Raw genomic sequence first — 24,891 nt, 5'->3', positions numbered from 1 at the left:
GTTGCTCCCAATAGTTTTGTGGAGGAAAATTCATCCCTTGAGGAATCTCAGGGATCTCATGATGAGTGAGATCTCTTGTATACTCCATCCTTTTCTTGGTGATGGGCTTGTCCTCATCAATGGGAATGTCTCCCTCTATGTCAACTCCAACTGAATAATAGAGGTGACAAATGAGATGAGGAAAGGCTAATCTTGCCAAGGTGGAGGTCTTGTCCGCCACCTTATAGAGTTCTTGGGCTATAACCTCATGAACCTCTATTTCTTCTCCAATCATGATACTATGGATCATGATGGCCCGGTCTATGGTAACTTCGGACCGGTTGCTAGTGGGGATGATTGAGCGTTGTATGAACTCTAACCATCCTCTAGCCACGGGCTTGAGGTCATGCCTTCTCAATTGGACCGGCTTTCCTCTTGAATCTTGCTTCCATTGTGCGCCCTCTTCACATATGACTGTGAGGACTTGGTCCAACCTTTGATCAAAGTTGACCCTTCTAGTGTAAGGATGCTCATCTCCTTGCATCATAGGCAAGTTGAACGCCACCCTCACACTCTCCGGACTAAAATCCAAGTATTTCCCCCGAACCATAGTGATATAATTCTTTGGATTCGGGTTCACACTTTGGTCATGGTTCTTGGTGATCCATGCATTGGCATAGAACTCTTGAACCATCAGGATTCCGACTTGTTGAATGGGGTTGGTAAGTACTTCCCAACCTCTTCTTCGGATCTCATGGCGGATCTCCGGATATTCACCCTTTTTGAGTGAAAAGGGGACTTCGGGGATCACCTTCTTCAAGGCCACAACTTCATAGAAGTGGTCTTGATGCACCTTTGAGAGGAATCTATCCATCTCCCATGACTCGGAGGTGGAAGCCTTTGCCTTCCCTTTCCTCTTTCTAGAGGTTTCTCCGGCCTTTGGTGCCATAATGGTTATGAAAAAGCAACGCTTTTACCACACCAAACTTAAAATGTTTGCTCGTCCTCGAGCAAAAGAAGAAAGAAGAGAGTAGAAGAAGAAGAAATGAGGAAGAGGGAGATGGAAGTGTGTTCGGCCAAGAAGGGTAAGAAAGGGTGTTTAGGTTGTGTGAAAATGAAGAGTTGAAGAAGGGTATTTATAGGAGAGAGGGGGTAAAGGTTCGGCCATGAGGGGTGGGTTTGGGAGGGAAAGTGGTTTGAATTTGAAGGGTGAGGTTGGTGGGGTTTTATGAAGGATGGATGTGAGTGGTGAAGAGAAAGATGGGATTTGATAGGTGAGGGGTTTTTGGGGAAGAGGTGTTGAGGTGATTGGTGAATGGGGGAAGAAGAGAGAGAATGATGGTATTGTCCTGTGGGGTCCACAGATCCTGTAGTGTCAAGGAAAAGTCATCCCTGCACCAAATGTTGCTCAAAATCACGTTTTGAGCCATTTATGGCGTTAAACGCCGGGCTGGTGCCCATTCCTAGCGTTTAACGCCAGGTTCTTGCCCTTTACTGGCGTTTAACGCCAGTCTGGTGCCCCTTTCTGGCGTTAAACGCCCAGAATGGTGCCAGACTGGGCGTTAAACGCCCAACAGCTAACATTACTGGCGTTTGAACGCCAGTTTCTTCTCCTCCAGGGTGTGCTATTTTTCTTCCTGTTTTTCATTCTGTTTTTGCTTTTTTCATTGTTTTTGTGACTTCTTATGATCATCAACCTACAAAAAAAGATAAAATAACAAAAGAAAATAGTTAACCATAAAACATTGGGTTGCCTCCCAACAAGCGCTTCTTTAATGTCATTAGCTTGACAGAGGATTCTCATGGAGCCTCAGGAATGCTCAGAACCGTGTGGGAACCTCCCAACACCAAACTTAGAGTTTGAATGTGGGGGTTCAACACCAAACTTAGAGTTTGGCTGTGGCCTCCCAACACCAAACTTAGAGTTTGACTGTGGGGGCTCTGCTTGGCTCTGTTTTGAGAGAAGCTCTTCATGCTTCCTCTCCATGATGATAGAGGGATGTCCTTGGGCCTTAAACACCAAGGACTCTTCATTCACTTGAATGATCAACTCTCCTCTATCAACATCAATCACAGCCTTTGCTGTGGCTAGGAAGGGTCTGCCAAGGATGATGGATTCATCCATGCACTTCCCAGTCTCTAGGACTATGAAGTCAGTAGGGATGTAATGGTCTTCAATCTTTACCAAAACATTCTCTACAAGTCCATGAGCTTGTTTTCTTGAATTGTCTGCCATCTCCAATGAGATTCTTGCAGCTTGCACCTCAAAGATCCCTAATTTCTCCATTACAGAGAGGGGCATGAGGTTCACACTTGACCCTAAGTCACACAAGGCCTTCTTGAAGGTCATGGTGCCTATGGTACAAGGTATAGAAAACTTCCCAGGATCCTGCCTCTTTTGAGACAGTTTCTGCCTAGACAAGTCATCCAGTTCTTTGGTGAGCAAAGGTGGTTCATCCTCCCAAGTCTCATTTCCAAATAACTTGTCATTCAGTTTCATGATTGCTCCAAGGTATTTAGCAACTTGCTCTTTAGTGACATACTCATCCTCTTCAGAGGAAGAATACTCATCAGAGCTCATGAATGGCAGAAGTAAGTCCAATGGAATCTCTATGGTCTCAATTTGAGCTTCAGATTCCCATTGTTCCTCATTGGGGAACTCATTGGAGGTTAGTGCACGCCCACTGAGGTCTTCCTCAGTGGCGTCCACCTCCTCTCTTTCCTCCAGAATTCGGCCATGTTAATGGCTTTGCACTCTCCTTTTGGATTTTCTTCTGTATTACTTGGGAGAGTGCTAGGAGGGAGTTCAGTAACTTTCTTGCTCAGCTGACCCACTTGTCCTTCCAAATTTCTGATGGAGGACCTTGTTTCATTCATGAAACTTTGAGTGGTCTTTATTAGATCAGAGACCATTGTTGCTAAGTCAGAGGTATTCTGCTTAGAACTCTCTGTCTGTTGCTGAGAAGATGATGGAAAAGGCTTGCCATTGCTAAACCTGTTTCTTCCACCATTATTGTTGTTGAAACCTTGTTGGGGTCTCTCTTGATTCTTCCATGAGAAATTGGGGTGATTTCTCCATGAAGAATTGTAGGTGTTTCCATAGGGTTCTCCTAGGTAATTCACCTCTTCCATGGAAGGGTTCTCAGGATCATAGGCTTCTTCCTCAGATGAAGCATCCTTAGTACTGTTTGGTGCATTTTGCATACCAGACAGACTTTGAGAAATCAAATTGACTTGTTGAGTCAATATCTTGTTCTGAGCCAATATGGCATTCAGAGTGTCAATCTCAAGAACTCCTTTCTTCTGACTAGTCCCATTATTCACAGGATTCCTTTCAGAAGTGTACATGAATTGGTTATTTGCAACCATTTCAATCAATTCTTGAGCTTCTGCAGGCGTCTTCTTCAGATGAAGAGATCCTCCAGCAGAGCTATCCAAGGACATCTTGGATAGTTCAGAGAGACCATCATAGAAAATACCTATGATGCTCCATTCAGAAAGCATGTCTGAAGGACATCTTCTGATTAATTGTTTATATCTTTCCCAAGCTTCATAGAGGGATTCTCCATCCTTTTGTCTGAAGGTTTGGACTTCCACTCTAAGCTTACTCCATCTTTGTGGTGGAAAGAACTTTGCCAAGAAGGCATTGACTAGCTTTTCCCAAGAGTCCAGGCTTTCTTTAGGTTGAGAATCCAACCATATTCTAGCTCTGTCTCTTACAGCAAAAGGGAATAGCATCAGTCTATAGACCTCAGGGTTAACCCCATTAGTCTTGACTGTGTCACAGATTTGCAAGAATTCAGCTAAGAACTGATGAGGATCTTCCATTGGAAGTCCATGGAACTTGCAATTCTGTTGCATTAGAGAAACTAATTGAGGCTTAAGCTCAAAGTTGTTTGCTCCAATGGCAGGGATAGAGATGCTTCTCCCATAGAAATCAGGAGTAGGTGCAGTAAAGTCACCCAGCACCTTCCTTGCATTGTTGGCATTGTTGTTGTTTTCGGCTGCCATGGGTTCTTCTTCCTTGAAGAATTCGGTCAGGTCCTCTAAAGAGAGTTGTGCTTTGGCTTCTCTTAGCTTTCGCTTCACGGTCCTCTCAGGTTCAGGGTCAGCTTCAACAAGAATGCCTTTGTCTCTGCTCCTGCTCATATGAAAGAGAAGAGAAAAAGAAAATGTGGAATCCTCTATGTCACAGTATAGAGATTCCTTGAAATGTCAGAGGAAAAGAGAAATAGAAAGAAGAAGGAGAAGAAGAATTCGAACTTTTATTAGATAAGGTTCGAATTGTACATTTAGAAGGAGTGGTACTCCATAAATAGAAGGATGTGGGAAGGAGGGAAGAGAATTTTCGAAAATTCATTTAAAAGATTTTGAAAACATTTTGAAAATTTGATTGATAGTTTTCGAAAATTGAAAGTGGAAGAGAAATCAAGTGATTTTTGAAAAAGATTTTGAAATTAGAAATTAAAAAGATTTGATTGAAAACTATTTTGAAAAAGATGAGGTTAAAAAGATTTAATTGAAAAGTTATGGTTTTAAAAAGATGTGATTGAGAAGATATGATTTGAAAACAATTTTAAAAGATATGATTTGAAAACAATTTGAAAAGATATGATTTTTAAAAAAATATTAATGACTTGCCTAACAAGAAAAGATAAGATTTAAACATAAAACCTTTCTTAATAGAAAAGGCAAAAAATGTTCAATCAAATCATTAATTGTTAGTAAGTATCTTTGAAAAAGGAAAGAAATTGATTTTGAAAACATTTGATTGAAAAGATATGATTTGAAAAAGATTTGGTTTTGAAAAACTTGAAAAAAATTGATTTGAAAACAAAATCTTCCCCCTAGCACCATCCTGGCGTTAAACGCCCAGAATGGTATACATTCTGGCGTTTAACGCCCAAAATGCTACCTCTTTGGGCGTTAAACGCCCAACCAGGTGCCCTGGCTGGCGTTTAAACGCCAGTCTGCCTTCTTCACTGGGCATTTTTGAATGCTCAGCTTTTTCTGTATAATTCCTCTGCAGTGTGTTCTGAATCTTCAATTCTTTGTATCATTGACTTGAAAAGACACAAATTAAAAATATTTTTGGATTTTTTTTTAATAATCAAAATGCAACAAGAATCAAATAACAATGCATGCAAGACACCAAACTTAGTAGTTTGTGTACTACTGACACTAATGAACTGAAAATGCATATGAGACACACAAAATACTCAAGTCAATAGAATTCAAAGATTAGAACACAAAATATATGCATGGATTCGAAAAATGTAACAAAAACATGCATTTGACACCAAACTTAAGATGAGACTCTAGACTCAAACAAGAAATATTTTTGGTTTTTTATGATTTTGTAAATTTTTTTTGTATTTTTCGAAAATTAAGTGGAAAAAGAAGGTATCAAAATTCTTAATGAGAATTCCAGGAATCAGTGCAATGCTAGTCTAAGACTCCGGTCCAGGAATTAGACATGGCTTCACAGCCAGCCAAGCTTCTAAAGAAAGCTTCGGTCCAAAACACTAGACATGACCAAAGGTCAGCCAAGCCTTAGCAAATCACTGCTCCAAAAGCAAGATTGGTACGAAATCAACAAGCTCTTGTGGTGATAAGTTGAAACCTCGGTCCAATCAGATTAGACATGGCTTCTCAGCCAGCCAGATTTCAACAAATCATCATGAAACTCTAGAATTCATCTTCAAGAATTTCGAAAAAAAATACCTAATCTAAGCAACAAGATGAACCGTCAGTTATCCAGCCTGAACAATCCCGGGCAATAACACCAAAAATTGGATGTTGTTGCCGGATCTTGGCACTGATGTTACCACAGGCTTGCTCAAAACTAGAACAATCCCCGGCAACGGCGCCAAAAACTTGGTCGGGCGAAATTGTGAACTATACTTTTTCACAACTCTCATAATCCCTGGTACTGGCTCCAAGAACTTGGTGCGCTTAATACCATGGCATTACACAACTTCGCACAACTAACCAGCAAGTGCACTGGGTCGTCCAAGTAATAAACCTTACGTGAGTAAGGGTCGATCCCACGGAGATTGTTAGTATTGAAGCAAGCTATGGTCATCTTGTAAATCTTAGTCAGGCAAACTCAGATATATATGGTGATGAACGAAAATAACATAGAAGATAAAGATAGTGATACTTATGTAATTCATTGGTAGGAACTTCAGATAAGCGCATGAAGATGCCTTCCCTTCCGTCTCTCTGCTTTCCTACTGCCTTCATCCAACCCTTCTTACTCCTTTCCATGGCAAGCTCGTATAGGGTCTCACTGTTGTCAGCAGCTACCTCCCATCCTCGCAGTGAAAGCTAATGCTCAATACTCTGTCACAGTACGGCCAATCACCGGTTCGGTTCCCTCCCCTACCGGAATAGAATAACTCTTTTGCGTCTGTCACTAACGCCCAGTAGGTTACAGGTTTGAAGCACGTCACAGTCATTCAATCATTGAATCCTACTCAGAATACCACAGACAAGGTTAGACCTTCCGGATTCTCTTGAATGCTGCCATCAGTTCTTGCCTATACCACGAAGACTCTGATCTCACGGAATGGTTGGCTCGTTTGTCAGGCGAGCACTCGGTTGTCAGGCGATCAACCATGCATCGTGCAATCAGGAATCCAAGAGATATTCACTAAGCCTCAGATGCTTGTAGAACAAGAATGGTTGTCAGTCACCTTGTTCATGGGTGAGAATGGTGATGGGCGTCAATCATCACCTTCATCATGTTGAAGAACAAGTGATATCTTGGATAAAGAACAAGCAGAATTTGAATGAAAGAACAATAGTAATTGCATTAATACTCGAGGTACAGCAGAGCTCCACACCTTAATCTATGGTGTGTAGAAACTCCACCGTTGAAAATACATAAGCATAAGGTCTAGGCATGGCCGAATGGCCAGCCTCCCAATGATCTAAGAACTAAAATGTCCAAAGATGATCTAGAGATCTAAAAGTGATCAAAAGATTTCTATACAATAGTAAAAGGTCCTACTTATAAGAAACTAGTAGCCTAAGGTGTACAGAAATGAGTAAATGACATAAAAATCCACTTCCGGGCCCACTTGGTGTGTGCTTGGGCTGAGCAATGAAGGAATTTCGTGTAGAGACCTTTTCTGGAGTTAAACGCCAGCTCTCATGCCAGTTTGGGCGTTTAACTCCAAATTTTATGCCAGTTCCGGCGTTTAACGCTGGAATTTCTGTAGGTGACTTTGAGCGCCGGTTTGGGCCATCAAATCTTGGGCAAAGTATGGACTATTATATATTGCTGGAAAGCCCAGGATGTCTACTTTCCAACGCCGTTGAGAGCGCGCCAATTGGGCTTCTGTAGCTCCAGAAAATCCGCTTCGAATGCAGGGAGGTCAGAATCCAACAGCATCTGCAGTCCTTTTTGGTCTCAGAATCAGATTTTTGCTCAGGTCCCTCAATTTCAGCCAGAAAATACCTGAAATCACAGAAAAACACACAAACTCATAGTAAAGTCCAGAAAAGTGAATTTTAATTAAAAACTAATAAAAATATACTAAAAACTAACTATATCATATCAAAAACATACTAAAAACAATGCCAAAAAGTATACAAATTATCCGCTCATCACTACCCATTCCTCACTTTTTCACATACTCATGTATTCCTTTTTATTTCACAACACTTATGCATTGACCCTTATTGGGCTTGCTTTGGGGCATTTTGTCCCCTTTTTATTTCTTTCTTTTTCTTCTTTTTCTTTCTTTTTCTATTTTTTTCTTTTCCTTTTCCATATTATTTTTCTTTCCTTTTTTCTTTTCTTTTTCTCATTTTTTTTATATAAAAGAGTATCAATACATAAGGTTTTACATTTGATCAACACATGAGTATGTACCCAATTCCCAATATTTTCAATAACAATACAAAATTACTCTTTTATTCACCCAATGTCCCAAGGTTCCCACACTTGAATGATACTCACACACTCTAGCCTAAGCTAATCAAAGATCCAAATAAGGACATTTATTGTTTTTCGCTTTAAGGCTTGTAATGTGCTAAAATTAAGAACAAGTAGGTTAATCGTAGGCTCAAATTGGCTAACAAAGGAATATAAAAGGTAAGGCTATTTGGGTAAGTGAGCTAATGAAATGATGGCCTCAATCATATAAATGCATGAATACACAAAATAATGGACATAAAGAATCAAACAAATCAAAGATTACATTCATAGAAAGAGAATAATGCACACAAGAAGGAAAATAAGTGGTTATAATATGTAACCACACCATTAGGCTCAAAACTCACTTGCTTGTGTTCTTAGCTCAAAAAAAAACATGATCCACAATATATATATAATTTCAAGCAAGTTCTATGAAAAGTTTTCACTCAAATCAATTGGTATGCCCTATAGATAGAAATCTTGAAAATTTTCATTATTTTGACTAAGCTTATTGTGTATACATATGCAAAAATTAAGAGAATGCAAGTAAAAATCCTAGAATGAAATGCAAAAGTGTTGGATTAGAAATTTGTCACCCAAGATTGCCGAACGGTCGGACGACCTCCCCACACTTAAAAGTTTGCACCGTCCTCGGTGCACTCAAAGATGAGCAAGGGGGTACGACGACTCTCCGGATTGCTACGTGTTCTTAGTCTTGCTTCCGTTATTGCTTGTGGTGCATTCATCATGAAAAACAAAAATATAACACCATAAGGTAGGGTAATACAAAAGCAAGGAAGCATAATTGTTGGAATGAGGTAAATCACTAGAATTGAGTGAGTGAATTAGTGTGACATTAATGACAAATAAGTGTGTGAATTCTAAATTGCGCGGTTTAGAACACACATTAGCATAAAAGATATGTCACAAAAGAAGCATGCACTTTACTCATTCTACTATGCTTGAGATGCTTTAAGTGAACTTGTAAGGTAAAACAAGCGTTAAAGAAGCATGAAAGCATTCAAGCCAAACACATATGGATGCATATAATCATAAAATACAATGCATTAAGGTAAATGCACAACATCATCCATCAAGAGGTTGCCTAATCACAAAATAAGGCTCAAATCACATGGTGGCCAAATCATGTAATTCAAGAAGAGTTACAAGCTCGAAGGCAATTCTCATCACTTGGTATTTTTTTTCAAAAGATAAGCATGAAAAACTCAAGACCAAGTAGCAAAATATAACCTCAATCATAGGATCCAACAAAGATTAACTAAAAACATTAATGCTAAATTAGCATTTAGGCAATAAGGGGGAAGCAATGCATAGGAAACAAAGTCAATAATCCAACACTTATAATGAAAAGAGAGAAAATAAAATGAAAACTAGACTAAGGCTAACTAATCAACTAACTAACTAACTAATTAACTAACTAACTAAAATAAATGGTTATCAATGGTGTTTGGAAGTTTTGGATGAGGGGTAGAAGAAGGGAAGAAGAAATGAGAAGGAAGGAAATGGAAAGGGGGGAAGAAAAGAAATGTGGTGAAGGAAGGAAATCCGCGCGTACGCGCGCATGCCGCGCGCGCGCAGATGGTTTATTTCGAGAGTGGCGCGTACGCGTCATGTGCGCATACGCGTGAATAGGTTTGTGCCTCAGGCCCAATTCCCGCATGGTGCAGGCCTAACTCTCGGGTCAAGGTATGGACGGTGGAACTTCTCAATCCACGCGTACGCGTGTATGGCGCGCACGCGTGGATGGTTTAAAATGCTTGATGCACGCGTACGCACACAGTGCGCGTATGCGTGGATGGTGCTCTGTTTTTCAAAAATTTTTTTCTATGTTTTTACACCAATCTAAGCATTCTAAACCTCCAAACAGCTACCAAAACACCATAAAACCTTATTTAACACACTAAACTACCAAATACACTCAACTAACTAAACAAAACATGAAATTAGACGGATTCTACCAAATATTTACAAAAGAGAAAATGAAAAGAAATTACCATGGTGGGGTGTCTCCCACCTAGCACTTTTATTTTAAGTCCTTAAGTTGGACTTATGGGGAGCTTCTCTCAAGGTGGCTTGTGCTTGTACTCATCTTGGAACTTCCACCAATGCTTGGACTTCCAATAATCTCCATCATTCAAGATTAATATCTCCAAGCTTTGATGGAGTTCTTCACAAACCATGGGCTCCCAATGTTGATCCTCATGTGTTCCCGGATCCCATATTTTGTCTTCACACCCATCTCCGAGTTGATTATCATTAATCCATGTGGGTGGTGAGCAAGGTGAATTCTCAACAAAGTGACCAAACATCCTTCTAGGCCCATGTATTCTAGTTATACACCAACCTTTACAATTAAGCTTTGAGCATGCAACCATAATGAACCTAGAATGATATTTCAAACCACTAACCATCTCCTTTTTACTCTTAAAGCCACAAATATGTCTTAGCTGACCATCCGTCTTAAGCAAACCATATTCAAGGGGAATAATAAAGCTTGAGCATAAGGAATTTACCCACTTGAATGAGAGAGTGGCTGGTGGTGGCTTGGGGAGAGGTATTTCCAATGTGCTAGTAAACTCCACTCCCTTGTTTGCTTCTTTGTCAATCTCCACCTCTTCATAAACTTCTTCTTTCCCAATCCTTTGTTCATCAACTTCCTCTAACTCTTCTCCATCACTCAAGTCATAAATGGGAGGTTGAGAGAAATCTACCTCCATATCACTTTCAAATTCATTGGGAGGAGGTTCTTCAAATTCAAAGGATTCTTCACCAAGAAGATTGGATACATGATCTTCATCACCAAGGGAACTCAATTCTTGCTTCATTCCTTCCAAGTCTTCATTCAAAAATTGTTTTGGAGATTGTGCACTTTCCTCCTCAACATCAAATTCAATCTTCTTGGAGGGGTTTTCTTCAATTCTAAGTTCCCAAGGGGGTTCCGCATCTCCTAAGTCTTCAACCACTTCTTCCTCTTCTTCAATGACCATAGGTTCCTCCAATTGTTCTAACACAAAGTAGCACTCCTTATTCTCCACCGGAGTTTCCAATCTCTCCTTCATGCTATGCTTTCCAATTGATTCTCCACATGTAACCATGGGAGTGCCTTGAGTACTCAAATATTGGGAGACTAAATTGCTTACTACCTTGGTCAAAGTAGCCATAAATTCTAGTGTCTCCCTTTGCATTTCTCCTTGCCCTTGAAGTATGAGGCTAAGGATTTCATCCATTGAAGATTGGGGTGGATAGGAGGGTTCATTGTCTTGGAGAAATGGTTCATTATAGGAAGGTGGTTCTTCTTGGTAAGGTGGTGGTGTGTATTGAGGTGGTTCTTGGGAGTAGTAATCTTGGAATTGTGGTTCCATGTATGGCTCATATGGTTCAAAAGGTGGTTGGTGTAGTGGATATGAATCATGGTCATATGGAGGTGTTTGGTGAAAATAGGCTTGAGAGTGTGGTTGAGGCTCATGTTGAGGATATGACTCATAGGCATATGGTGGTGGTTCTTGAAAGTCACAAGGAGATTCACCATAGCCATTTGATTGGTATGCATCATGGAATGGCTCTTCTTCATAGTTCATTGGTGGAGGTTGTTGCCAAGAAGATTGATCATATGCATATGGCTCCTCCCACCTTTGATTGTCCCATCCTTGATACATTTCTTCATTGTAATCTCCACTTCCTACAACATAGTTGTAACTACACTTATAGCCAATATGAGAATTCATAGTGGAAAGAGAAAACAAAAATCAAAAGATAATAGAAAACAAGAGAAATAAAATTCTACAACTAGCAAATAAAGCAAAGAGCAAGATATTTACACTATTCACATATGTACAATAACCAATAACATAATACCATTGCAATTCCCCGGCAACGGCGCCATTTTGACGAATGGATTTTTGACGGTTTAGAATTTCACAAATGAATTCTCGTTGCAAGTATAGTCTCTAAACCAATCGCTAATCCTTTCATACAAAAAGTTGTTTGTCACTAAAACAAACCCCTAAATTTATAAACCGAAGTATTCAAACCTCGGGTCGTTCTCCCTAGGAATTGTAATGAAGTGTCTTGTTATTGGTCATGAGTTATTTTTGGGGTTTTGATGGAGGCATGAAAGATAAATGGCAAGAAAGTAAACTAACAACTATAAAAGGCTCTTGGCAAGGTATGAAAATTAGAAGTTCTATCCTAGTTATCCTTCTCAATTGTGATGAGAATTGTTCATTGCTACCACTTAGTTAACCCTTACTAAAGAAAGGAAAGTCAAGTGGATGAATTGACTTGAGCCACAAGTTCTAGCCAACTCCCAAGGAAAGACTAGCTTTAGTGCACTCCAAACCAATTAGCAATCTCTCCAATTATCAATCAACAAAGGAATTAGATAACTCAAGTGTCACTAATTACTCTACCTAGGCCAAGAGAAACAAAATCTACACTAAAACTAAAAGAGACATTTTAACAAACACATAGAGTGCAATAAAAGTAAACAACATAAATTGAAAGAATTAAAGAGAGATCTAACTACAAAGGCAAGAGATTAACAATGGAAAAGCAAAGAAGAACAATTATTATGAATTACCTCTTATTGAATTGAAAGAAAATGGGAGAAACAAAAGTAGATCTACAACAAAACACAAGAACAACATAAAGGAAATTACAACAAAAGAATAGAAGAAGATGAATGTAACAACAAGTAATTGAAAGGTAGAAGTAGAAGAAGATGAATACAACCTAGATCTAAGAACTAAACCTAATCCTAATCCTAATTCTAGAGAGAAGAGGGAGCTTCTCTCTCTAGAAACTAACTCTAAACTAATCCTAATGAGTGTGTGTGAACTAATGAGTTGGATCCCCCTTTGCTCTTCAACCCTTGGCTTTAAATAGCATCTTTGGCGCCAAAGTTGGTTGAGATTGGGCCCCACAACCCTCCAGGATTCGTTGGCCATGTTTTCATTAAAAAATCATAAACCAGCACCGACGCGTACGCGCACATCACGCGTACGCGTCCATGGGGTAATTCGCAGGTGCGCGCAAGCGCCAGGTGCGCGCGCGCGTCCATGGGCGAGTTCAACTTCTTTTGACTTTTCATGATTTCTCCACTTTGCATGCTTTCCCTCTTCACTCCTTTGATCCATTCCTAGCCTTTTCAATCTGAAATCACTAACAAACATATCAAGGCATCTAGTGAAATCAAAGGGAGATTAAAACCATCAAATTAAGTGTTGAAAAGCATGTTTTCACATCTAAGCACAAATAAGGAGACAATCACAAAACCATGCTATTTTATTGAATAAATGGGGGTAAAAGGTGATAAAAGCTCTTAAAATCAATACAAGATAAACCGTCAAAACGGGGTTTGTCAAGCAACCAGCACGCACATTGCCCTGCTCTTGCCAAGGGCAGGGCAATATCATGATGAAACAAAGTGAGGTTGGAAGCAAATTTTCGCTAAGGTAAAATCTGGGCGATCACAGCATGACCATGCCTCCTTCAAAGGGCTATAACTTGAGCTACAAATGTCCAATTGATGTGCTTCCAGTTGCGTTGGAAAGCTGACATTCAGAGCTTTCCAACGATATATAGCAATCCAATTTGGCGTACAATTGAGGCAGGAACGGAAGGCATCTTTAAGTGCAAAAAATAAGCAAAAATAAACCAATGTGCTTCCACTAAGGTTCGAAGCTGGAGCCTCACCCCAAAGCAAGTAGCGCTCATTTTTCTGCTATGCTCTCTTGGAAAACAGGGCAATGTCGTGCTCTTCATGAAAAATCAAGAAAAATTGCTCTCCCAAATGCTTTCACCAAGGTTCGAACACAAGACCTCCAAGGAAGCCAAGCCTTATGCGTGAATTAGGTGCCAAGGAAACCAAGGAAAAGGAGCAGCGTGTGCCTCCACCAAGTTTCAAACTTGGAACCTCACCTTTTGGCAACATTGCCCTGCCCTCCGCAAGGGCAGGGCAGCAATTCTTGGTGCATGGCACAAAAATTGGCACGGCCAGCTTGCACAATTATCGCGCACCAAAGGAGTTTCGGCCAGCAACAAACGCCCACCATGGCAACTCTGCCCTGCCCACGACAAGGGCAGGGCAGCATCCTGACGCATCACACGCACCAAGCACGCACGCAACGAGGGCCGCACGCACCATTTCCTGCTCTGCCCTCCACAAGGGCAGGGCAGCCTCCTGGGAGCAACATGGGCCAAAATTCAACCAAAATTTCATTTAAATTCAATTCCTCTCCAAATTGAATCAAGGCCAACCAAACCCATTTCTCCTCAAATCCAAAGCAAGCAAAGCCCACATCATCACTCAAAGGCACATGGATCAATTAAATTAGGATTTTCATTTTTGTAATTTGTTTTAATTTCATTTTCATTTTTCATTTTGTAAAGCCTATATAAAGGCATCAATTCCATCTCACTAAGAGGAAGGTTGGCTCCATTAGGGAGTAGTAGATAGCTCTCTCTTTTAATTTTCCTTTCTGCTTAAATTTTGGATCAAGAATTGAAGGAATTCTGTTTCAATTCTCCATCTGAAATTCATTTGTGTTCTTCTGCATAATTGAGGACATTGAGAAATTGGATCTGAAGTTTCTTTTACTGCTTTCATCTTTCTTCTCTTCTGCAAGTTGTCTTCTACTTTGATCAAGGAAGGAATTGAGATCTAGACTTGTTTTCTAGTCTCTATGATTTCCTGAGATTTTCAATTTTATTATGCACTTAAGCTGAACTTAATTTCTGTTTGCTCCTTCAAGAAATTTTGCCTTGCTGTTTACATCTGCTGCTTTTATTTCATCTGCATTTTTACCTTTCTGTTTCTATTGCTTCTAATTTACTTTCAAGCACTTTAATCTCCCTGCAATTGTTCTAAGCTTGGATCTACTGCTCTTATTTAATTCCCAGCACCCCAGCCCCCTTTACATTTGATGCAATTTAGAATTCTTGCAATTTAAGTTTCAGCTATTTTACTTTCTTGTTCTTTAAGTTACTTGCAATTTTACTTTCTGCACTTTAATTTTCCTTTCTATTTATTTTCTGTTGGCTACACTTCATCCAAATTCACTTCAATGTTAGCTTGACTAAACTAATCACCCACTAAAGTTGCTTGATCCATCAATTCCTGTGGGATCGACCTCACTCTTGTGAGTTATTACTACTTGATGCGACCCGGTACACTTGCCGGTTAGATCTATGTGTTTGGAAAATTCGTTTTCCGCAAAAACACTATCAAGTTTTTGGCGCCGTTGCCGGGGATTGATTTAGATCAACAATGATTAAGTGGGTGAGAAGTCTAGATCAAGCATTTTTTTGTTTTTTTCTCTGTTTTAAATTGATAGCAAGGTGTTTGAGTTATTGCCTCACTAAGAAATTCTTTCTCTTTGACATGAATTTCAAATTTCATTGATGTTTACAAAATACAAATGGAGTTCAACTCATCTTATGGTCAAACAAAATTTTATGGGATATCACCCACCATCACCAATCTCTAATGGTGTTGGGAATATCACCAAGAAAATACAAATTCTAAGCACTCCAATCCATGGAAATTTGCTTCACAGACACAAGATGAGCAAGAAAACCATATGGGATATTTCCCTCCACCACAAAATGATGCAAGTCATAATTCCAATGGTGGCCGGGAAAGGAATTCTAATGCTCCATATGATATTCATCCAAAGATATCATCACTTGACCATGCTTCAACAAAAAGCCCCTTTCAAAACTTACCACTCACACAAACTTCCAATAGCCAAAGAATCTCAAAGCTTGAGTCCATGCTCAAAAGATTTGCGGAGGAGAAAGAGAAGTACCAGAAAGAACAAGAGAACTCCCTCAAAAATATGGAAGTGCAGTTAGGCCAATTGTCGAAAGCATGGAAGGAGAAAATGGAAAAACAAAAACAAAAGGTTCCTATATCAAGTGAAATTGCAAAGAAGGAAGAGGTGGTGGAAACATTTGAACCTAAAACTGCACTTGAGATGACAAGAGAACCTGAACACTCACAACCTCCTCAAACTCCCCTGGACCAAAGATGCTCAACACTGATCAAAAAATATGAAGAGGAGATGAAGAAAGCTTGGGAAGATCAACAAATCTCCTCCATGAAAGAGCTATTAAAGCAAATGTTGAGTGTAAAAGAGGAAGTGGAAGAACAAGCTAGTGAGGAGGATAATCAAGAACGTCCAAACTCAAGGGAAACAGAGAGGCACATGAAGGACAAGCTCATTGAACCACCAATTCAAAAGGCTCTGGATGAAGATCAAACTCCAAAAATCACACAGCAACCAATTCATGAATCCAAAGAAGTGAAGGCAACTAGCAAGAACACCAATTCTGTCCCTAATCCAGCAAGCAAAATCAATCAAGACATTTGCAAAAGAAAGCTTGCTGAGGAAAGGCCAAGAGAAGGGACAATAGCTGAAACTTCTCCCCCATTGAGGTCATTCCTCTTAACAAACTGGAAGAAGAGGAAGAAAGTGAAGAACAATATGTCAAGCTAATGACACTAAAAGAGCACTTGTTGGGAGGTAACCCAACCGTAGGTATAATTTCTCTTCTCTACTTTGTTTTCGTTCTTTGCTTTGTTTAAATTCAATAAATTGGCATATGGTTACATTCTAAGTTTGGTGTTGTCATGCAACACATTGCTTTCAATCTTTTTGGATGATTGCATCAAATCAAAAAAATGAAAGTGACACACCAAGATTCTAAGTTTGGTGTGCCACCTATTTTTCTATGCAAATCATTCAGCAATACCATTTGTCTGCATAACCATAATGTCTTTGCAGTGTTAATTTTCTTTTGGTTTGATATTTTGTTATTCTGTTTACTTTAGTTAATTCTTTGTTTTTAATGCTTTCATTTTAGTTTGCTTATTTACTGTGTTTGTTAATACATTACCAAGAGAGCTTTATTAATGACAGATTCTTGGCTTGGTGATTGTACCTAATAAATAACAGTTTCATTTGCTTGGTTTTAATTCAAATAAGTGGACATAAGATTGCATTCTAAGTTTGGTGTTTCTATGCAACACAATTTGCTTCAAATATTTACTGGATACTTGCATTGATTCCAAGTGAAAGTGTCACACTAAGTTTGGTGTGCCACTTATCTTTTATGCAATGTATTGTGCACACCTTCTTATCTATGCAATCAAAATGTCTTTGTCCCTTGTGCCTTGATTGTTATCTTTAATTTTACTTGCTTAAAACACATGTGCTACTAACATATCATTGTGTAAGACATTCATGATCCATCTTAGCCCCATAGCCATTGTTCTAATTGTTGCTTGAGGATGAGCAAGCATTCTGAGTTGGTATGGGAAGGAGAAGAATGGGAGGAAAACGACAACAATAGTGAAGATGAACTACAAGGTTGTAGAGTTCCTTTTCTTCTCATTTGTTTCCAGCATTTAAATTTCATGATTGTCTTTATCTTCTCTGTTTACATGTGTGTATGAATAAAGCATAGCGTGAATCTTGATTTGTAATATGTTGCTGTGGCATTATAACTACCAACTTGAATTCTGTGAGTTCAAAAGCAATAAAGCATCATGATCATAAACAAACAAGGAATTAAAGAAGAATTTAGCATGTGCATACAAGTATTGGAAAGCTAGAATGATTGATTGTTGCTCAATTGCATTGGATTTTATTTAATTGAAGTTTTCATCTAGGACATTTTGTGAAATCTTTTGAAATCATGAAAACCTTGAAGAAGCAAATACAATTAAAGCAAGAAAAGAAAAAGGGAAAGAATGAGAAAGCTGAAGGCTCTGAGTACCAATGACAATTTATTTGTTAAGTGCTTGTGGTGTTTATGTATCAAGCCAAATGCTTGAAAACAAAACACTTAGAAGTCAAGGCTAGGCTCAAGTGCAAAAGCACTCCCTCAAAGCTCAAGGTTCTGAGCATCAATGATTAGAGAGTCAAGAAAAGAAAAAAAATGAGCTTAATGAAGTCCTCTAATTAAATGCTTGTGGTGCTTATGTATCAAGTGGTAATACTTGAAAACAAAGCATTTAGAAGTCGTAGCTTTGTTATCAACTCATGGGGCAAAGCACCCAAAAGGAGAAGCTAATAAAAAAAAAATCAAAAGCTTGTTTCAAGGAAGAAATATAAGGAAAAGATTTCATAAAATGAGCTAGATAGAAGCATCAATCATTTACATTTCTTTTGTGATTGTAGCATGCTTAGAAAACTAGCTTACCATGAACATTGAGTTGCTATTCTTCTTACCTTGGATTGTCAATCTTTATTGCATGATTCTTTTCTTGCTTGGGGACAAGCAAAGTTTAAGTTTGGTGTTGTGATGACAAGTCATCATATACCTATTTTTCTATGCTTTTTCATACAATAAATTGATGATTAGTGCTTAAATATTGCATTCTTTTGTGCTTAAATGATATATTTTCTTGATCTTTTAATTTTATAAATCTTGTAGGAAATAAGAAGAAAAAGAAGCAAAGAAGCACAAAATAAGCTAAAAAGGAGAAAAAAAGAGCTTTGGGGTACACTTTGAAGTTGGGGTACACTTTGGAGCCTTAGGCCACGCTTTTAAAAGCGTGGCCCATGACCAAATTGAAGGAAGAAGCAACCAGCACGCACATTGCCCTGCTCTTGCCAAGGGCAGGGCAATATCATGATGAAACAAAGTGAGGTTGGAAGCAAATTTTCGCTAAGGTAAAATCTGGGCGCTCACAGCATGACCATGCCTCCTTCAAAGGGCTATAACTTGAGCTACAAATGTCCAATTGATGTGCTTCCAGTTGCGTTGGAAAGCTGACATTCAAAGCTTTCCAACGATATATAGAAATCTATATTTGGCGTACAATTGAGGAAGGAACGGAAGGCATCTTTAAGGGCCAAAAATAAGCGAAAATAAACCAATGTGCTTCCACCAAGGTTCGAAGCTGGAGCCTCACCCCAAAGCAAGTAGCGCTCATTTTTCTGCTCTGCTCTCTTGGAGAGCAGGGCGATGTCATGCTCTTCATGAAAAATCAAGAAAAATTGCTCCCCCAAATGCTTTCACCAAGGTTCGAATACAAGACCTCCAAGGAAGCCAAGCCTTATGCGTGAATTAGGTGCCAAGGAAACCAAGGAAAAGGAGCAGCGTGTGCCTCCACCAAGTTTCAAACTTGGAACCTCACCTTTTGGCAACATTGCCCTGCCCTCCGCAAGGGCAGGGCAGCAATTCTTGGTGCATGGCACAAAAATTGGCACGGCCAGCTTGCACAATTGTCGCGCACCAAAGGAGTTTCGGCCAGCAACAAACGCGCACCATGGCAACTCTGTCCTGCCCACCACAAGGGCAGGGCAGCATCCTGACGCATCACACGCACCAAGCACGCACGCAACGAGGGCCGCACGCACCATTTCCTGCTCTGCCCTCCACAAGGGCAGGGCAGCCTCCTGGGAGCAACATGGGCCAAAATTCAACCAAAATTTCATTTAAATTCAATTCCTCTCCAAATTGAATCAAGGCCAACCAAACCCATTTCTCCTCAAATCCAAAGCAAGCAAAGCCCACATCATCACTCAAAGGCACATGGATCAATTAAATTAGGATTTTCATTTTTGTAATTTGTTTTAATTTCATTTTCATTTTTCATTTTGTAAAGCCTATATAAAGGCATCAATTCCATCTCACTAAGAGGAAGGTTGGCTCCATTAGGGAGTAGTAGATAGCTCTCTCTTTTAATTTTCCTTTCTGCTTAAATTTTGGATCAAGAATTGAAGGAATTCTGTTTCAATTCTCCATCTGAAATTCATTTGTGTTCTTCTGCATAATTGAGGACATTGAGAAATTGGATCTGAAGTTTCTTTTACTGCTTTCATCTTTCTTCTCTTCTACAAGTTGTCTTCTACTTTGATCAAGGAAGGAATTGAGATCTAGACTTGTTTTCTAGTCTCTATGATTTCCTGAGATTTTCAATTTTATTCTGCACTTAAGCTGAACTTAATTTCTGTTTGCTCCTTCAAGAAATTTTGCCTTGCTGTTTACATCTGCTGCTTTTATTTCATCTGCATTTTTACCTTTCTGTTTCTATTGCTTCTAATTTACTTTCAAGCACTTTAATCTCCCTGCAATTGTTCTAAGCTTGGATCTACTGCTCTTATTTAATTCCCAGCACCCCAGCCCCCTTTACATTTGATGCAATTTAGAATTCTTGCAATTTAAGTTTCAGCTATTTTACTTTCTTGTTCTTTAAGTTACTTGCAATTTTACTTTCTGCACTTTAATTTTCCTTTCTATTTACTTTCTGTTGGCTACACTTCATCCAAATTCACTTCAATGTTAGCTTGACTAAACTAATCACCCACTAAAGTTGCTTGATCCATCAATCCCTGTGGGATCGACCTCACTCTTGTGAGTTATTACTACTTGATGCGACCCGGTACACTTGCCGGTTAGATCTATGTGTTTGGAAAATTCGTTTTCCACAAAAACACCATCACTAATCAACTTGATTCCTCAAGTCCTAGTCAACTCCTATGGAAAGACTAGCTTTAGAGGGATCCAAATCAACCAGCAAACTTCAAATATCAATCAACAACTGAGTTTGATAATTCAAGTGTCACCAATTACTCCACCAAAGCAAGGGGGAGAAAAATCCAAATTATTTATATCCTAAATAGAAGAAAGCAATCATAAATCTGAAATACCTCAAATTATATTAAATATAAAATCAAATCTAACATGGGAATTCATAAATCAAAGTAATAGAATAAATAAAAATAGAAGAGAAACCAAAGTAAATGAACCATGAATTTGGAATAAAGAAGAAGTAAACCTAACCTAAGAGAAATCCTAAATCCTAAATCCTAAGAGAGAGGATAGAGCATCTCTCTCTAGAAAACTACATCTCAAACTAAAATTGTGTGAATGTTGAATGAATGGATTTATTCCCCCACTTTATAGCCTCTAATTTGTGTTTTCTGGGCCAAAAACTAGGTCAAAAATAGCCCAAAAATCGCCCCCAATGATTTTTGATACGTTCAGCACGCGGCAAAGTCACGCGTGAGCGTGGATTGGATTTTTGCCAGGTCACGCGTGCGCGTGATCTACGCGTGTCGTCGCCTATCTTCGGAGAAGCTATGGGAAATTATATATCGTTATGAAGCCCAGAATGTTATCTTTCCAACGCAACTGTAAATGCATCATTTGGATCTGTGTAGCTTAGGTTATGGTTGATTTAGTACCAAGAGGTCAGGCTGGACAGCTTTAACAGTTCCTTCAGTTTCTTGTATTTCATCCACTTTTGCATGCTTCCTTTCCATTCTCTAAGCCATTCCTGCCCTGTAATCTCTGAAAATACTTAACACAAATATCACGGAATTGAATGGTAATAAGAGGGGATTTAAACATAGCAAATTTAAGGCCAAATAAGTATGTTCTCAATCATAACACAAAGTTAGGAAGGGAAAATGTAAAATTATGCAAATAGTATGAATAAGCGTGCAAAGGCTTGATAAAAACCACTCAAATTAGCACAAGATAAACCATAAAATAGTGGTTTATCAATCTTTCCACACTTAAACATTAGCATGTCCTCATGCTAAGCTCAAGAGAAGCTATAAGAGTGAAAAGGAATGGTAAGACTTATGAAATGCAATGCAACCTATGTATATGAATGCAACTATATGCTGAGATGTTTCTATCTACTTGGTTAAAAGTAAATAAGTTCTCCAAGACAAACATAAATCAAATTCCACTAATTCAAATCATACAGTAAAGACAAGTAAACTTGTAAGAAGATAGCTCATAAAAGCAGGGAACATAGAATCAAGCATTGAACCCTCACTGGTAGTGTATATGCACTCTAATCTCTCAAGTGTCTAGGGTTTGTCACTCTACTCTTCTCTAGTCATGCTTTCTAAAACTTTGTTCTTCATCTAACCAATCAACAAATATTTAATGTACTAATGCAAACATCATGAGGTCTTTTTAAGGTTGTAATGGGGCTAAAGTAAAGGTGAGGATATATATATGTATGGCTAAGTGAGCTGAAATATGAATCTTTAATTAACCTAAGCTTTCACCTAACAAACACACATACTCTATATAACTCTAAAATCATGCCTAACTACCCAAAATTCCCACTTTTGCATTACATACTCATGTATCAACTTTTCTTTAATTTTATCACATATGCATTGATCTTTTATTAACTTAACATTGGGGTAATTTTGTCCCCTTATTTATTTATTTATATTATATATATATTTTTCTCTTTTTCTTTTTCTCTCTTTTTTTGTTTTTTTTGTTTTTTTTGTTTTTGAATTAAAAATATAAAAGTAAACATAACATATCAATGCACATGAGTTTTTAATTTTTTCTGGTCTCACATGAGTAGGTACCCAAATTCCTAATATTTTATCAATAGAATTCAACACTTTCCTATCAACCCAAGTTTCCACGGTTCCCCACACTTAATTGATACACAATCTCTATCTTAAGCTAACCAAAGATTTAAATCAGGCAATTTAATTATTTTTCCGCTTAAGGCTAGTGATGTGGTAAGATATAGAATAAATGGGGATTAAAAGGCTCAAAGTGGCTAATGAAGGTGAATGAAAGGGTAGGCTATTTGGGATAAGTGAGCTAGTAATCAAATAATGGCCTCAATCATATACATGCATTTAAATACACTAAACATTGGACATATAGAATGGATTAAAATATAGATTACAATCATAGAGAAGAAAACACACAAGAATAAAATATTATGGTTAAATAATGTAACCATGTAATTAAACTCAAATCTCACAGGGTTGTGTGTTCTTAGTTATAATTCATGTTCCAAATACAACTTCTAACAAGTACGAAAATTTTGATTTAAATTAGTGAAATGCTATAAAATGGGTGTCAAAAAAAGAAAATATTACTTCAACCAAGTAGTAGTAGAAGAACATTCACAAAATCAAACAAATATGAAATCAAACATGCAAACACAACAACTAAATTAACATAGAAAATTGAATATTGGTGTTGAGAAGAAAATAACTAACCCACGGAAGTCGGTATCGACCTTCCCACACTTAAAGATTGCACCGTCCTCGGTGCATGCAAAGCTGTGCAGGTGGGCGGGGGTTGTGGTTCCTCAGCTGGTGCTCTTTGTAGAGGCTTTCTCTTTACCCTTCCTGGTGGCCATCCTGAAAAGAGAGAAGAGAAAGGGACATGAATTCAAAGGGATAGAGCAAGGAAGAGGGCAGTACGAGTGATAATCATGCCAAAGTAAAGAAGAATGTCATTAACACATGGTCGCGACTCCATGCAATTAGGACATCAATGGAAATATAGCATGATAAATTGAGGCAATTAAATGCAAGATGTTTATTGGCATGCTGGCAAAGGCATGAGTAGCGTAGATCAAGCATTAAAAGCCAATATGTATTATCAACTCTTTCAAACTAACAATCTATTTGTATTGACAATTATATTTAATCAATAAAATTTTGGAAGGGTTTTGTGAAAAACAGGCATTAGAGTGAAAGGATAGAATAATTAAGAATTCATAATGCTATATGGACTTTTCACAAACACTTAGCATGCATGGTAAATATGTTATTAAAAGTATTAAATTTGAACATGCAAACAATCCAAAAATAATTAAGGATAATTGTCAAACAACTTCTTAATAATCCACAAGCAATTATAGAAGAAAACAATCACCCAATTAGATTTCTAACACCAAGTAAAATAATGTAAAAATAAATAAATAATAAGAAGAGAAGAAAGAAAATAGAAAGAAAAAAAACCTTGAGAACAAGGGGACAAAGAGAGATAACGGAGAATGTGAGGTGAAGAAGATATGATGGAATGGGGAAGAAGAAGAAAAAGTAAAGGAAGAAGAAGGAGAAAAAGAATAGATAATAAAGAAGAAAGAAGAGAAAGAAAGAAGAAAGTAATAAGGATTAGAAAAGAAAAGATAAGAAAAGTGGCGGTGTAGGGATCTGGTGGAGTTGCGCTAGTGACGCGAACGCGTATGCGTGGGTCGTAAAAATTGGAAGGTGATGCGTGGGCATCGGTCACGCGTACGCACAACTCTCTATTTGTCTTGGGGTGTGTGCCAAAATAACATGTGACGCGTGCGCATCATTGACGCTTACGCGTGAGTGGTCTGAATTTGAAAATGGCGCGTACGCGTCAGGGACGCGTACGCGTGCGTGAATTTGTGCCTTGGGCACAGTGCCCGCACCAGGCCAGCACAACTTTCGGTCTGACACCTCTTTATGCCGATTTTCCTAGGTCATGCATGCGCATCATTGACGCGTACGCGTGAAGTGCCAAATGTTCAAAATGACGCGCATGCGTGAGGGACGCGTGCGCGTGGTGATGCTTGTGCGATTGGCACACTTTTTGCATTGCTCCCATGCAACTCTCTGCCACTTTTTTTCTTCTTTTTTTTATGCAATATGCAGATGCAAATGCAGAATGTAGGTCAATATGCAGAAATTATGAATGAACACTAGTAAAAATAAAATAAAATAAGATTAAGAATAAAAAGGAACGACTATACCATGGTGGGTTGTCTCCCACCTAGCACTTTTAGTTAATGTCCTTAAGTTGGACATTTGGTGAGCTCCATGTCATGGTGGCTTGTGCTTGAACTCATCTTGAAATTTCCACCAATGCTTGGACTTCCATAAAGCTCTATCTATTCCAAGTAAATTCCTCAAGCTTTGATGGAGTTCTTCACAAGCTTTGAGCTCCCAAAATTGATCCTCATATATTCCTGGATCCCAAATCTTGATTCTACACCTATCTTCATGTTGATCATCAGTGTTCCATCCGGGTTGTAAGCAATCTGAATTCTCACTAAGGCATCCAAACAGCTTCCTAGACACAGTCATCCGAGCTCTACACCAACCCTTGCATTTAGATTTTGAGCTCCCAACCACAATGAACCTAGGATTATGTCGACAACCACTAACCATCTCCCTCTTACTCTTAAAGCCACAAAG

This window comes from Arachis stenosperma, chromosome 2, assembly GCF_014773155.1.
Source record: "Arachis stenosperma cultivar V10309 chromosome 2, arast.V10309.gnm1.PFL2, whole genome shotgun sequence".
Taxonomy (NCBI): Eukaryota; Viridiplantae; Streptophyta; class Magnoliopsida; order Fabales; family Fabaceae; genus Arachis; species Arachis stenosperma.
The sequence above is the reverse complement of the archived record's forward strand: the minus strand, read 5'-3'. Positions refer to the sequence as shown.